Genomic DNA, 14865 nt, shown 5'->3' with positions numbered 1-14865 from the left:
TTCCACTTCCGGGTTTCTGCCGGGGAGCTACGGCGGCCGCAGAGGGCCGAAAAGGTATCCGCGCGCAGCTGCTCCCTGGCGCCCTCTCGAGGAGCCCGTGAGGATTCGCGCCTCCCCGAAGGGAGAAAAGCGCGCCCGAGGCGCCGTGCGGACGGTGGCTGGGCTGCCGGGCGCGCTGTGGAACCGCCTCGTGCTAGAGCAGCGGGCTGGCGACGGTCCTCGCGGGGGCGGGAAGCGGCTCAGGCTGCCCTCGCTGGCCTGCGGCGGCGCGGCTGGAAGCGCGGGCCACTCGTGCGTGGGTCACTCAGGGCTGCGCCTCGCGCGACTGTGTGTGCAGGAAACAAGCAGGAAATACCCTAAAATAGAATGAAGCGCCATGTTAAAGGTCGCGGACGTCGCGAGTGCTGTGGGAATGTGGGCTGAGGTGGAGAGTTATGGTGGCCCGTGTTACAGGCTCAGGGGTCGGAAAGAAGCCTAATCGTGGAGGCGGCATCTGAGGAGGGTCTTGAACGCTGGGCAGGCATTTGCCCGACGGAGATGGAGGAAGCTAGTCCTGTCTGATGGAGGAAACGGCGGAGGCGTGGAGGGAGCCGTGCAGCGCTGGTGTGAGGAGCAGCGAGCAGGCCAGGCCTGTAAAGCAGAGTGAGGGAACCAGGATAGAGAAGGCAAGTCGGGGTCCTGTGGTCGCTGAAGAATTTGAATGAAATCAGTAAACAGGTGAGAGGGATCAATTGCAAGAGCATGGGATGAAAGGAGGAGTAGTCCACAGTGATTCCTCTGCAGCGGTGGGTATTATTAATCGCATATGTGACACCAAAACCACCCCACTCAAGCTGTGGCTCTTTCCCTAAAGTAGAAAACCGAGACCAGTTGGGTTCCAAGCATCCACGAAGATCTTATTAAATTCGTGATCCCTGGTGGCACCATGGAGTCAGGATTGCCTCATCTCAAACCTGACTCAGAAACAAAACCGTCACAATGTGCAGAGATGAGCGTCCTTACCCGCTATGATAACGTATTTTCCGGTGTTTTCACAGTGTTGCGCTTCCTAATCCCCATTCCATGGCAATCCACATGCCATGATGCCCGGAGTCATTAACAAAGGAGACACACAGGGTCTCCTCACGTTGGCTTTCCAGGGTTTTGATGAAAATCTGTTTCCTCATCCATACAATGTGGTTAGTAATAGTATCATTTAGGGTTGAAGAATTAAATGGTATGAATTATATAGGGTGCTTATCATAACCTACATGGAAAATGCCTAGGATATGTTAGCTATGCTCATCACCAACATCGTTATATGATGGTAATAATCAGATAGTCAGGAAGCCCGACACCAAGAAAATGGATACATGCTCTGAAGGAATGAATGTGGAGAGATCAAAAGGTCAAGAACAAAGTCGTACAACGTGTCTACAGTAAAGGGATAGAGAAAAGAAAGGCTATAAAAGAAGGAATGAAACAGAGTTAAATTATAGAAATCAAAGCTAAGGAGAATTTCCAGAAAGGGTAGTATCATTTAATATCATAGAAGTTTAGGAGCCCAAGATGGAAAAAAGGCCTCTGGGTAACTGACATTGAGGCAGTTTTGGGGAAGCTCCATTTCCGATAGAGAAGTAGACTGAAAGTCAGCTTGAAGCAGGGACTAGGTGAAGAAGCTGTTGGCTGGTGGCATGGGGAAATAAATAAGGGATGGCATATGCCATATTTCTGGATTTCTTTCTTTCTTGCCCAACCTCTATATATGCACAGAGTTTGGTGAAAACTTACAAAAAATAAAAATGAAACCAATATCGTTTGTAGACTCAAATACAATGCTTTCTGTTAGAATCAAGATAAATTCATGCCTCTCCCTTCTGTTCTCACCGTCAGTTTTGAAATTAAACATCAGCTTTTCTTCTTCATTAAAATCATTTTCAGCTCTTCCCATTGGTGGTTTGGGGGAGTTGCATAAGCAGTCAGGTCTTGATGAGTAGAGGAGGAGGGAACAAACACTTTCAGCAAAGGCAGAATTCTGAAATTCTGCTCATATTTTTTTCCAGTAACTTTCCTATGTTTGTGAGGTTATTCAGTCATAAAGATCCTAGTGAAATGTTTTTCAAGCTTTACTAATCATAATCACTGTGGACGTTTGTTTAAAATGTGTATTCCCAGGCCTCTCACCTGGTAATTCTGATTCAGGAGATCATGGATGGGACTCAGCATACATGTGTTTGACAAGTATCACAAGTGGTTTTTATGGTCAGGCAAATTTGGGAAACTAACCAGGAATTTATGTTTTTATGACTGGCAGCTAGAAAAGATTCCTAGAGTCTTTGCTTTTTGAAAATAAAATATTTCTTTTTTAAAAGGAAAATTGTATGACTAGATACAGCATTTATACATGTGATACATGTACTACACTGTGTGCTTTTGTCATATTTACAGTTAAAGATGTGTAAGAACACTGAGAAAAATTATATATTAAATGAAAAGAGGGGTAAGTCAGGTTGGGGGAGAAATGAGAAGGGTGTGCTTATTGTTGCTAAAAGTTAGAAAAGCCAGAATGATAGCATCTAAGGTTGCAAATAGCACATTGTAAGTTGAGGGAGCTTCATAATCATGTCTGAAACCTTCTTTGATATACTGAGTTGTAAACAGTGGCTTTGGACAAGATTTGAGGGAGAAACCAACTGTGCTTTAAAGTGTTCATTTAAAAGTCTTTAATTAAAGGAAAGTCTTTGCATTTACTTGAGCTAATTTAACTTCAGGACTTTAAGAAATTACTAGCCCTTAACCTCTTAAAAATTGTCTTTCATTTCAAATGAAAGTTTAAGGTGGCCTTTATGTTCGATTGGTATACTTGTGCGAAGACTTAACAGCAAGGTACTGTACAATTCTAAATGTTTACTTCTTAATTTTGCTGGAAGAAATATACTACTCAATTAATTATTTTTAAAGCAAAGTAAAACAATTTATTTTGACAAGTGACACTGTATTTTCCTAGTTTTTTGGTGGCAAAGATTAGGCTTAACATCACTAATCATCAGAGAAATGCAAATCAAAACCAAAACGAGATACCATCCTACACCAGTCAGAATAGCTACTATTAAAAAATTAAAAAACAACAGATCTTGGGAGGCTGTGGAGAAAAGGGAACATTTACACATAATTGGTGCAAATGTAAATTAGTTCAGCCACTGTTCAAAGCAGTTTGGAAATTTCTCAAAGAATTTAAAATAGAATTACCATTCAAGCCAACAATTCCATTACTGGTATATAACCCAAAGAGAATCAGTTATTCTACCAAAAAGACATATGCACTTGCATGTTCATCACAACACTATTCACAATAGTAAAGACATGGAGTCAGCCTAGGTGCCCATCGACAGTGGATTGGATCAATAAAATGTGGTACGTCCACACAGTATTATTAGGCCATTCTTGCATTGCTATGAAGAAATACCTGAGACTGGGTAATTTATAAGGAAAAGAGATTTAATTGGCTCACATCTCTGCAGGCTGTACAGGAAGCATGGTGATGGCATCTGCATGGCGCCTGTGGAGGCCCCAGGGAGCTTTTACTCATGATGGAAGGCACAGAGGGAGTAGGCACATCACATGGTCCGAGGAGGAGCAAGAGAAAATGGGAGTGGGGGTAAGTACCACACACCCTTACACAACCAGATCTTGAAAGAATTCGCTATCACAAGGACGGCATCAGGCCGTGAGAGATCCATCCCCATGACCCAAACTCCTCCTACCAGGCCCCACCTCCAACACTGAGGATTACATTTCATCATGAGATTTATAGGGGCCACCTTCCGAACCATTTCATACACCATGGAATACTATGCAGCCATAAAAATAACAAAATCATGTCCTTTGAAGCAGCATGGATGCAGCCGGAGGCCATTATCCTAAGTGAATTAATGCAGGAACATAAAACGAAATACCACATGATCTCACTTATAAGTGGGAGCTAAACACTGGGTACTCATGGACATAAAGATGGAAAGAATAAACACCGGGACTACTAGAGGGGAGAAGGAGGAAGGCAAGGTTTGACAAACTACCTATTGGGTATTATGCTCATGTATTAATCTGTTCTCACGCTGCTGTAGAGAACTACCTGAGACTGGGTAATTTATAAAGAAAAGAGGTTTAACTGACTCACAGTTCCACAGGCTGTACAGGAAGCATGGCTGGGAGGCTTCAGGAAACTTACAATCATGGCAGATGGTGGAGGGGGAAGCAAGGCACGTTCTACCGTGGTGGAAGGAGAGCAAGTGAGCTAGGGGGGATGTGCCATATGTTTAAACCATCAGATGTCATGAGAACTCACTTACCATCTAAGAACAGCAAGGGGGAAATCTGCCCTCATGAGCTAATCACCTCCCACCATGTCATTCCCCCTACATTGGGAATTACAATTCAACATGAGATTTGGGTGGGGACACAGAGTCAAATCATACCAAATCAGCATCTGGATGATGGGATCATTCATACCCCAAAACTCAGCATTATGAGATATACCCATGTAACAAACTGGCACATGTATCCCTGAATGTAAAATACAAGTTAAAATTATTTTCAAAATAAATTAATTAATGAATAAATAAATATTATTAAATTAAAATTTTGAATTAAAAAAATTTGAGAGTGATTTCAGCTTGACAGTTATGTAAGTTATGTAAATGGAAACAGTGAGTTCTGTAAGGTTTGGATAAATTGCACTATGTGTACTAAGTTGATGTCCAGTTGTTTGGATGAAAAGAAAAGAGGAGAAACATATAGATCTAACAGAAAAAAAATGGACAAGTTTTTATGATAGCAAAAAGAAGAATGGAGGAAATAGGACTGAGATTATAGTGATTGATAGATATTAATAGACGACTAAGTCAAAAGCCACTGGTTGCAGAAAATATTAATTTTGTTTTATTCCAGTCAGACAACAAAATTCTATGCCCTGCCTCCAGAGAAAAACCTTTTAGCTCTGTAATTATCTTTATTCCAAGCACCATTCTATTCATTAAGTAGTGTATAGGGTGATTAATAAGTGAATTATTCACCGAATTGAGACAGAAGTTTTGAGTATTTCAGGATACTAACAGTATAGTCAATGAACTAAAATAAAATTTGACTAGAGGTGTGATCATGAATGCCATGTTGGTATCTTGTTAGATTTGGCAACCTAAAGTTGACAAATTTATTTATAAAATAAACATTCATTGATGATTAATTTATAATTAGTAGACATGCTCTGTCTTCTTCCTTCCTTTTCTTTTTCATTCATTCATTCATTCATTCCTACAGAGCAGTGACTTTCATTCTAAGATTCCCAGAATCCTAAGGAATTCTTGAACGTCATCATAGGGAGCCAGGTGTGGGGATTCCCAAAGTTGTATTTAATACTTGAAAAATCTCGAAAAGTTATATATTTACACCAGAAACAGCTATACAGGTTTTAAGTTATGTATATATAATTAAATACTTTTTATCTCTATCCAGAACTAAGTCATTAGAGTGAGTAATGTTGATTATTTCATACTGACCTAATGGGTAGCCTTTATATATCATTGATTACTTATTAATAAAATAAGAACCCCCCCAAAATTACAAGATAAATATATTTTTTGGGTTTTTTCTTAAGGCTTTTGAAACATAAAATCAGAGGAGAGGATTAAAAGTAATCCTTGATTGTTAAAAAGGCAGGGAACTACTAACTTAGAAAATTGTATGAAAACAGCAAGATATATACATGGACCTCAGACCAGCTGCCTGTTTTAATAAAGTTTTATTGGAGCACATCCATGGATCTATGGTGCTTTCCTGCTACAATGGTAGAGTTGAATGGTTGCTATAGAGACCGTATGGTTTGCAAAGCTTAAAATATTTATCATCTGGTCCTTTATAGCAAAAGTGAACCCAGTTTTAGAACATTCACTTCACAAATTAAGATACAGTGGATGCTGCCTTAACTGACCTCCACTTAACTGATTTGCAGTTAGCACTTTCTGGTACCCCTGTACAACTTATTGACTGATGTCCATTGCAAACTGAAAGCCTTTGAGCTACTTTTAATGCCTGTACATTTCTCCTTCCATCACAGAAATTATATAGTTTCTAAGAGGAAGCTGTGTTCATTCCTAAATATGTTTACACCATTTGTTCTTGCTCTTGTAGTTATGCAACTTAATTAAATATTATATTGGGGGGCCAAGGAGGGCAGATAACTAGGTCAAGAGATCGAGACCATCCTGGCTAACATGGTGAAACCCGGTCTCTACTGAAAATACAAAAAAATTAGCAGGGCGTGGTGGCGGGTACCTGTACTCCCAGCTACTTGGGAGGCTGAGGCAGGAGAATGAGGTGAACCCGAGAGGCGGAGCTTGCAGTGAGTAGAGATGGCACCACTGCACTCCAGCCTGGGCAACAGAGCGAGACTCCATCTCAAAAAAAAAAATAAATAAAATAAAAAATAAATATCATGTAAACTGAGAAAATGAGTATAACAAGAGTAGTATTGTTGTTTCTCTGAGAAATAAACCAAATGTGTTGGGAAAATGAGACACTCAAACAGTTGCTGCCAGCTTAACTGTGGGCAAGATAACTAGAAACAAGTGGGAAAGATTGTATACTCTAGGATTTCAGATTGCTTTACCCCAGTTGTCTTCACAGAAAGTGAACAAGAAATGAATGACAACATATCGCTGGCATAGTTTCCACAAGAAACGCCACTCAGTGAATCCGTGCAGGGCTTTGACCTTGTCATCAAAATGCTGGCAAATTTATTTACATGTCTTTTAAATTAAAGTTGTTTTAAGGACTTACATCTAATACTTCTTATGATTCCTCCATCTAACTTAAATTTGTTATTAATCTATTTATTACTGGTCCCAATCTTATTGAATAAGGGGGTTTCTACCGTTTTTGCTAACCAAAAGTTTACTTTGATGAAGTTGGAATTATAAACACAATAATTCAAGTTTAAAGAATTAGAATGATAATGGTTAATACAATATAGTATGCCTAAAAATCACTTGAAAAGCTTACTAACAATGCAAATTCTTGTGCCTTAGCCCTGAGATTTTGATTCAATAGGTCTAGCATGGGGCATAGGAATCTGTATTTTTAGGAATGTTAAAGGAAAATTGCTTCAAGTAGGGTAAATTATGACTTACAAATATAAAATGAACATTTGTCTAAGATTTTTGTTTAACTCATTTATTTAATGAGGGAGTCAGTAAGATGTTGTAATGAGTTTTATGGAAAATTAAAAGAGCCACACATCTCTAGGCACTAAGGAACACTGAAATAAATTTTCTTGATAGGTTCAAAACTGACTTCTTGATGGAAGGTGAAAAAAGGAAAATTAATTATACTTCCACCCAAATCAATCATTTACATGTCTATGGACAAGAATATTTGCATTACTATCAGTAATCTATGACTAACAGGATTGCAAATAACAAAGAAAACAAAAGGCAAAGAGACCCCATAGAAACAGATAACCCAGGTTATTCTAGGCAAGGCTGAGATTTCTTGAAGACACTCAGTGGTAATTTCGTTGGTCCATCTTAAAATCTTTCCATTTTCTCCTGAAACAAGTTGCTCAAGCAATTCAAATACAATGAATGTGGTCAGTGGGTCACACCTGGAGAATCATTTTCTAACCTATAATCAAGACTGTTGAATTACTCCCTTCACTAGAAAGAATAAAATATTACCACATAAATTTGTATTATGATAATGGCCCACTATGAAGGCTTTGGCGTTCTTAATTTTCTTAAGATTTATTAATATTTCTGAAGTAACTACTAAATGCCAAGCAATACATTTTCTAATTTAATCTTTCATTGACTTTTACTTTCACTTCAATTGAGCTACTCACTTTCATGGCTATAAACTTTTCAATAACTTAAAAATTGATTTCTAATGTTATAAACTTTAACGTTCCACTCTGTGACCTGCTCTTTCAGACTCTCTCTTCCTTACTGCCAATTCACCTTCTCTTCTATCTCTTCAAGTGTCCCAGTATCTTGACTCTTCCATTTTCTTTTTTTTTATTAAGTGGACACATAATTTCACATGTTGATGGGGTACAATGTGGTATTTTGATACATGATACATTGTTAAAACCTCTTCTCCCTAACTTTCCCAGTCTGGTAACCACTCCTCTACTCTCTATTAGATCAGTGTTTTTAGATTTCACATATGAATGAGATCATGTGATATTTGTCTTTCTGTGGTTAGCTTATTTCACTTACCACAATGTCCTCTATGCTCATTCATGTTGTCACAAATGACACGATTTTATCCTTTCTTTACGGCCAAATGTGCATATGATATAGTTTGGATATTTGTCCTGACCCATATCTCATGTTATATTGTAATCCCCACTGTTAGAGATGGGGCCTGGTAGGAGGTGTTTGGGTCGTGGAGGTGGATCCCTCATGGCTTGGTGCTATCCTCATGATAGTGAACAAGTTCTCAAGCTTCCTGAGGCCCCAGAAGCAGATGTTGGCACTATGCTTGCTGTACAGCCCACAGAACCAGGAGCCAATTAAGTCTCTTTTCTTATAAATTATCCAATCTCAGTTATTTCTTTATAGCAATGCAAGAATGGCCAAATACAGCATATATGCCACATTTTCTTTATCCATTCATTCATTGATGGACACTTAGGTTGATTCTAGGCTATTGTGAATAGTGCTGTAATAAACATGAGAGTGCAGACATCTCTTTGACATACTGATTTAATTTTCTTTGAATATACACCCAGTAGGGGGATTGCTGGATTATGTGGTAAGTCTATTTTTAATGTTTTTGGAAGTTATATTGTTTTCCATAACAATTGCTGTAATTTACGTTTCCACCAACAGTGTATGAACATTCCCCTTTCTTCACATCCTTGCCAGCATTTGTTATTTTTTGGCTTTTTCATAAAAGGCATTCTAAGCAGGGTGAGATGATATCTCACTGTGGGTTTTTTCACTTGCATCTGTGTGAAGAGACCACTAAACAGGCTTTGTGTGAGCAATAAAGCTGTTTATTTCACCTGGGTGCAGGTGGGCTGAGTCCGAAAAGAGAGTCAGTGAAGGGAGATGGGGTGGGGCCATTTTATAGGATTTGGGTAGGTAAAGGAAAAAGGGGGATCGTTCTCTGGCGGGCAGGAGTGGGGGTCACAAGGTGCTCAGTAGGGGAGCTTTTGAGCCAGGATGAGCCAGGAGAAGGAATTTCACAAGATAATGTCATCAGTTAAGGTAGGAACAGGCCATTTTCACTTCTTTTGTGGTGGAATGTCATCAGTTAAGGCAGGAACTGGCCATCTGGATGTGTACGTGCAGGTCACAGGTGATATGATGGCTTAGCTTGGGCTCAGAGGCCTGACATTCCTGTCTTCTTATATTAATAAGAAAAATAAAATGAATTAGTGGTAAAGTGTTGGGACAGTGAAAATTTTTTAGGAGTGGTATGGAGAGATAATGGGCGATGTTTCTCAGGGCTGCTTCGAGCGGGATTAGGGGTGGTGTGGGAACTTAGAGTGGGAGAGATTAAGCTGAAGGAAGATTTTGTGGTAAGGGGCGATATTGTGGGGTTGTTAGAGGAAACATTTGTCATTTAGAATTATTGGTGATGGCCTGGATATAGTTTTGTATGAATTGAAAAACTAAATGGAATAAGACAAGGGGAAAAACAGGTATTAAAGGACTAACAATTGGGAGGACCTAGGACATCTAATTAGAGAGTGCCTAAGGAGGTTCAGCATAGCTTTGCCAGCAAAGATTTTTTATTTACTTTAAGAGTTAAGAGTGACGGTTTGAGGATAGCACCAGGAGATATCAGCTGTGATGGCTTGGAGAAACAGTGTAAACTGGCAGTGTAAACAAGAGCAGGGCATGTATGAGTAGTTGAGAATGGTGAATAGGAGTACAAGTAGACAGAAGATAGTAGGGATGACAAGTTTTTTGGGGCACAGTCCAAGTTGATCTGGTGTCTGGAATGAGACTGGGGCCTAATAAAAAGGAGCATCTATACAGGAGCTCAAATGGGCTATACCTTGTAGCATTCTGAGGACAGGCCTGAATTCTGAGAAGGGAAAGTGGTAAAAGTATTGTCCAGTCCTTTTTAAGTTGGTGGCTGAGCTTGGTGAGGTGTGTTTTTAAAAGACTAGTAGTCTGTTCTACTTTTCCTGAAGACTGAGGACTGTAAGGGATATACAGGTTTCACTGAATACTAAGAGCCTGAAAAAATGCTTGGCTGATTTGACTAATAAAGGCCGGTCTGCTATCAGACTGTATAGAGGTGAGAAGGCCAAACCAAGGAATTATGTCTGACAGAAGGGAAGAAATGACCGTGGTGGCCTTCTTAGACCCTGTGGGAAAGGCCTCTACCTATCTAGTGAAAGTGTCTACCTAGACCAAGAGGTATTTTAGTTTCCTGACTCGGGGCATGTTGAGTAAAGCTAATTTGCCAGTCCTGGGTGGGGGCAAATCCTTGAGCTTGATGTGTAGGGAAGGGAGGGGGCCTGAATAATCCCTGAGAAGTAGTAGAATAGCAAATTTGCCTGTCCTGGGCAGGAGCAAATCCTTGAACTTGATGTGTAGGGAAGGGAGAGGGCCTGAATAATCCCTGAGTAGTAGTAGAATAGCAGATGGAACACTGAGAAGTTATTTCCTTGAGGATAGATTTCCAGAATGGAAAGGAAATGAGAGGTTCTAAGAGGCTGGTTAGTGGCTTGTACTATAGCATAGCCTGCCTTTGCTGGTGTGTGGTGATTAGGCCTGGTGGAACTGCCATCAATAAACCAAGTGTGATCAGGGTGAGAAACAGGGAAGAAGGAAATGTGGGGAAATGGAGTGAATGTCAGGTGGATCAGAGAGATGCAGTCATGAGGGTCAGGTGTGGTATCAGGCATAATGTGGGAGGCTAGATTGAAGTTGGGCCAGGAAAAATGGTAATTGTGGGAGACTCAACAAAGAGTGAGTACAGCTGAAGGAGCCGGGAAGCAGAAAGTATATGCGTCAGGTGTGAGGAAGAAAATAGATTTTGGAAATTATGAGAGCTGTAGAGAGTGAGTTGAGCATAGTTTGTGATTTTAAGGGCCTCTAAAAGTATTAGGGTGGCAGCAGCCACTGCATGGAAACACGATGGCCAGCCTAAAACAGTAAGGTCAAGTTGTTTGGACCAAAAGGCTACAGGACGCGATCCCAGTCCTTGTGTAAGAATTCTGACTGCACAGCCCTACACTTCAGCTGTGTGTAATGAAAAGGGTTGGGATGAGTCAGGCAGAGCTAGAGTGGGGGCAGTCTCTAAAGCTGCCTTCAAGGAACAGAAAGAGGAGTGGGGAAAGGATTTAGGATCTATGGGGTTACGTAGGTTTCCTTTTGTGAGTTTATATAATGGTTTTGTTAGGATGGCAAAACCAGGTATCTAAAGGCGAAAGTATCTAACCATGCCCAGGAAGGAAAGGAGTTGTTGTTTTGTAGAAGGGTTTGGGGTTTGAGAGATTGGTCAGACATGATCGGCAGGGATAGCACGTGTGTTTTTTATGAGAATTATACTGAGATGGGTAACGGATAAGGAAGAAATTTGGGCTTGACTGAAGTAATGGAGGCTGTCTGTGAAGCTTTACAGCAGTACAGCCTAGGTAATTTGCTGAGCCTGATGGGTGTCAGGGTCAGTCCAAGTGAAAGCGAAGAGAGGCTGGGATGAAGGGTGAAAAGGAATAGTAAAGAAAGCATGTTTGAGATCCAGAACAGAATAATGGATTGTGGAGGGAGGTATTGAGGATAGGAGAGTATATGGGTTTGGCACCATGGGGTGGATAGGCAAAACAATTTGGTTGATAAGGCATAGATCCTGAACTAACTTGTAAGGCTTGTCTGGTTTTAGGACAGGTAAAATGGGGGAATTGTAAGGAGAGTTTATAGGCTTTAAAAGGCCATGCTGTAGCAGGCGAGTGATAACAGGCTTTAATCCTTTCAAAGCGTGCTGTGGGATGGGATATTGGCATTGAGCGGGGTAAAGGTGATTAGGTTTTAATGAGATGGTAAGGGGTGCATGATCAGTCGCCAAGGAGGGAGTAGAGGTATCTTATACTTGTGGGTTAAGGTGGGGGGATACAAGAGGAGGACGCAAAGGAGGCTTTGGATTGGGAAGAAGGGCGGCAGTGAGATGTAGCTGTAGTCCAGGAATAGCCAGGGAAGCAGATAATTTAGTTAAAGTGTCTTGGCCAAATAAGAGAACTGGGCAGGTGGGGATAACTAAAAAGGAGTGCTTAAAAGAGTATTGTCTAAGTTGGCACCAGAGTTAGGGAGTTTTAAGAGGTTTAGAAGCCTGGCTGTCAATACCCACAACAGTTATGGAGGCAAGGGAAACAAGCCCTTGAAAAGAAGGTAATGTGGAGTGGGTAGCCTCCGTATTGATTAAGAAGAGGATGGACTTACCTTCCACTGTGAGAGTTACCTAAAGCTCAGCATCTGTGATGGTCTATGGGGCTTCCGAGGTGATCGGGCAGTGTCAGTCTTCAGCCGCTAAGCCAAGAAGATCTGGGAAGGAGTCAGTCAGACAGCCTTGAGCCAGAGTTCCAGGGGCTCTGGGAGTGACTGCCAGGTGAGTTGGACAGTCCAGTTTCCAATGGGGTCCTGCACAGATGGGACATGGCTTAGGAGGACATGGCTTAGGGCTGTGGGCATTCCTTGGCCTGGTGGCCAGATTTCTGGCACTTGTAGCAAGCTCCTAGAGGGGGCGGTTCTGTAGGAATGCATGGCCACTGCGGTTTAGGCGTTTGGAAGTTCTTGTGTGCTGGAGATGTGGCTGGGGTTTGTCTCACAGTGGAGGCAAGGAATTGCAACTCAGAAATATGTTGCTTCTTGGCTGCCTCTACTCTATTATTGTATACCTTGAAGGTGAGGTTAATTAAGTCCTGTTGTGGGATTTCAGGGCCAGAATTTAATTTTAGGAGTTTTATTTAATGTTGGGAGCAGATTGGGTAATAAAATGTATATTGAGAATAAGACGGCCTTTTGACCTTTTAGGGTCTAGGGCTGTAAAGCATCTCAGGGTTGCTGCCAAATGAGCCATGAACTGGGCTGGATTTTTATATTTGATGAAAAAGAGCCTAAACGCTATCTGATTTGGGATAAAGAAAAAGGAGCATTAACCTTGACTATGCCTTTAGCTCCAGCCACCTTTTTAAGAGTAAATTGCTGGGCAGGTGGGGGAGGGCTAGTCACAGAATGAAACTGAAAGCCAGATCGGGTGTGAGGAGGCGAGGTGATAAAAGGATTATAGGGTGGAGGAGCAGAGGCTGAGGAAGAATTGGGACCTAGCTCGGCCTGGCGAGGAGGGGAGAGGTCAGATGGGTCTGTAGAAAAGGAAGATTAGAAAGACTCAGCAATGCTTGGGGTTGGGACTGAGGGGACAGGTGGGAGGGAAAGGAAGATTTGGGACGAGTTACATTGGGAACAGAGACTAGGGAGGGACTGATGTGTAAAAGAATGCCTGGACATCAGGCACCTCAGACCGTTTGTCTATTTTACGACAAGAATTATTTAGATCTTGTAGGATGGAAAAATTAAAAGTGCTGTTTTCCAGCTATTTGGAACTACTGTTGAGTTTGTATTGGGGTCAAGCGGCATTGCAGAAGAAAATAAGATGCAAGATGCTTAGATTTTAGGTCAGGTGAGAGTTGAAGAGGTTTTAAGTTCTTAAGAACACAGGCTAAGGGAGAAGGAGGAATGGAAGGTGGAAGCTTTCCCATAGTGAAGGAGGCAAGCCTAGAGAAAAGAGAGTAGAGACACGGAGAAGGGGTGGGGGGTTCTTGCCCTCCAGAAAAGCAGAGAAGGGGTTGGGGCATGGAAATAAGGAGCTGGGGCACAGAGATAAGAGGTCGGGGTGCGGAAATAAGGGATCGGGGCACAGAGATAAGAGGTTGGGGTTCCTGCCCCTCCTCCACAAAAGCAGAACTTGCCATTAAGGGCGAAGGAGAAGGGGTTGAGGGGTTCTTTCCCCTCCCCCAGAAAAGTGGAGAAGGGGTAGAGACATGGAGAGAAGGGGTTGGGGTTCTTGCCCCTCCCCCAGAAAAGCGGGACTTGCCGCTAAGGGTGAAAGACCAAGGCAGGCGTCCCTGTGTGGTCTGACACCTCTGAAACCTGGGTGAATAATCAGAGAGGCGTCCCTGCAATGATTAAACACCAAGGGAAGGCTGCCTTCCCTAGTCTGTGACCAGCGCCAGAGTTTTGGGTCCATGGATAAAACATGTCTCCTTTGTCTCTACCAGAAAATGAAATGAATTGAAATTAAGAGGAGAGAGAGATTGAAGTGTGGCACCAAGATTGAAAGGAGAAAGAGGTTGAGGGATAGTGAGGGAGGTTGGAGAAGAGAGTAAAAAGAGGCCACTTACCGGATTTGAAATTGGTGAGATGTTTCTTTGGCTGGTTGGTCTGAGGACCTGAGGTTATAGGTGGATCTTTCTCACGGAGCAAAGAGCAGGAGGACAGGGTATTGATCTCCTAAGGGAGGTCCCCTGATCTGAGTCACGGCACCAAATTTCACTCGCGTCCATGTGAAGAGACCACCAAACAGGCTTTGTGTGAGCAATAAAGCTGTTTATTTCACCTGGGTACAGGTGGGCTGAGTCCGAAAAGAGAGTCAGTGAAAGAAGATAGGGATGGGGCCATTTTATAGGATTTGGGTAGGTAAAGGAAAAAGGGGGGTTGTTCTCTGGCGGGCAGGAGTGGGGGTCACAAGGTGCTCAGTAGGGGAGCTTTTGAGCCAGGATGAGCCAGGAGAAGGAATTTCACAAGATAATGTCATCAGTTAAGGTAGGAACAGGCCATTTTCACTTCTTTTGTGGTGGAATGTCATCAGTTAAGGCAG

General features: G+C 42.0%; 1 long non-coding RNA gene across 2 annotated transcripts in view; it reads left to right on the top strand.

Moving 5' to 3' along the window:
- The first annotated feature begins 109 nt into the window (after positions 1-109).
- Positions 110-14865, top strand: part of LOC129532803 (uncharacterized) — a 126151-nt gene continuing 111395 nt past the window's right edge. The window contains exons 1-2 of one of the 2 annotated variants that reach the window (XR_008678742.2): positions 110-717; positions 3501-3637. This is a non-coding gene — a long non-coding RNA (uncharacterized lncRNA). The remainder of the gene's footprint in view (positions 718-3500; positions 3638-14865) is intronic. The other variant, XR_010133570.1, reaches the window with a different exon arrangement.

Source organism: Gorilla gorilla, chromosome 3 (assembly GCF_029281585.2).
Source record: "Gorilla gorilla gorilla isolate KB3781 chromosome 3, NHGRI_mGorGor1-v2.1_pri, whole genome shotgun sequence".
NCBI lineage: Eukaryota > Metazoa > Chordata > Mammalia > Primates > Hominidae > Gorilla > Gorilla gorilla.
Note: the sequence above shows the minus strand (reverse complement) of the source record. Positions and strands in the feature narration are given on the sequence as shown.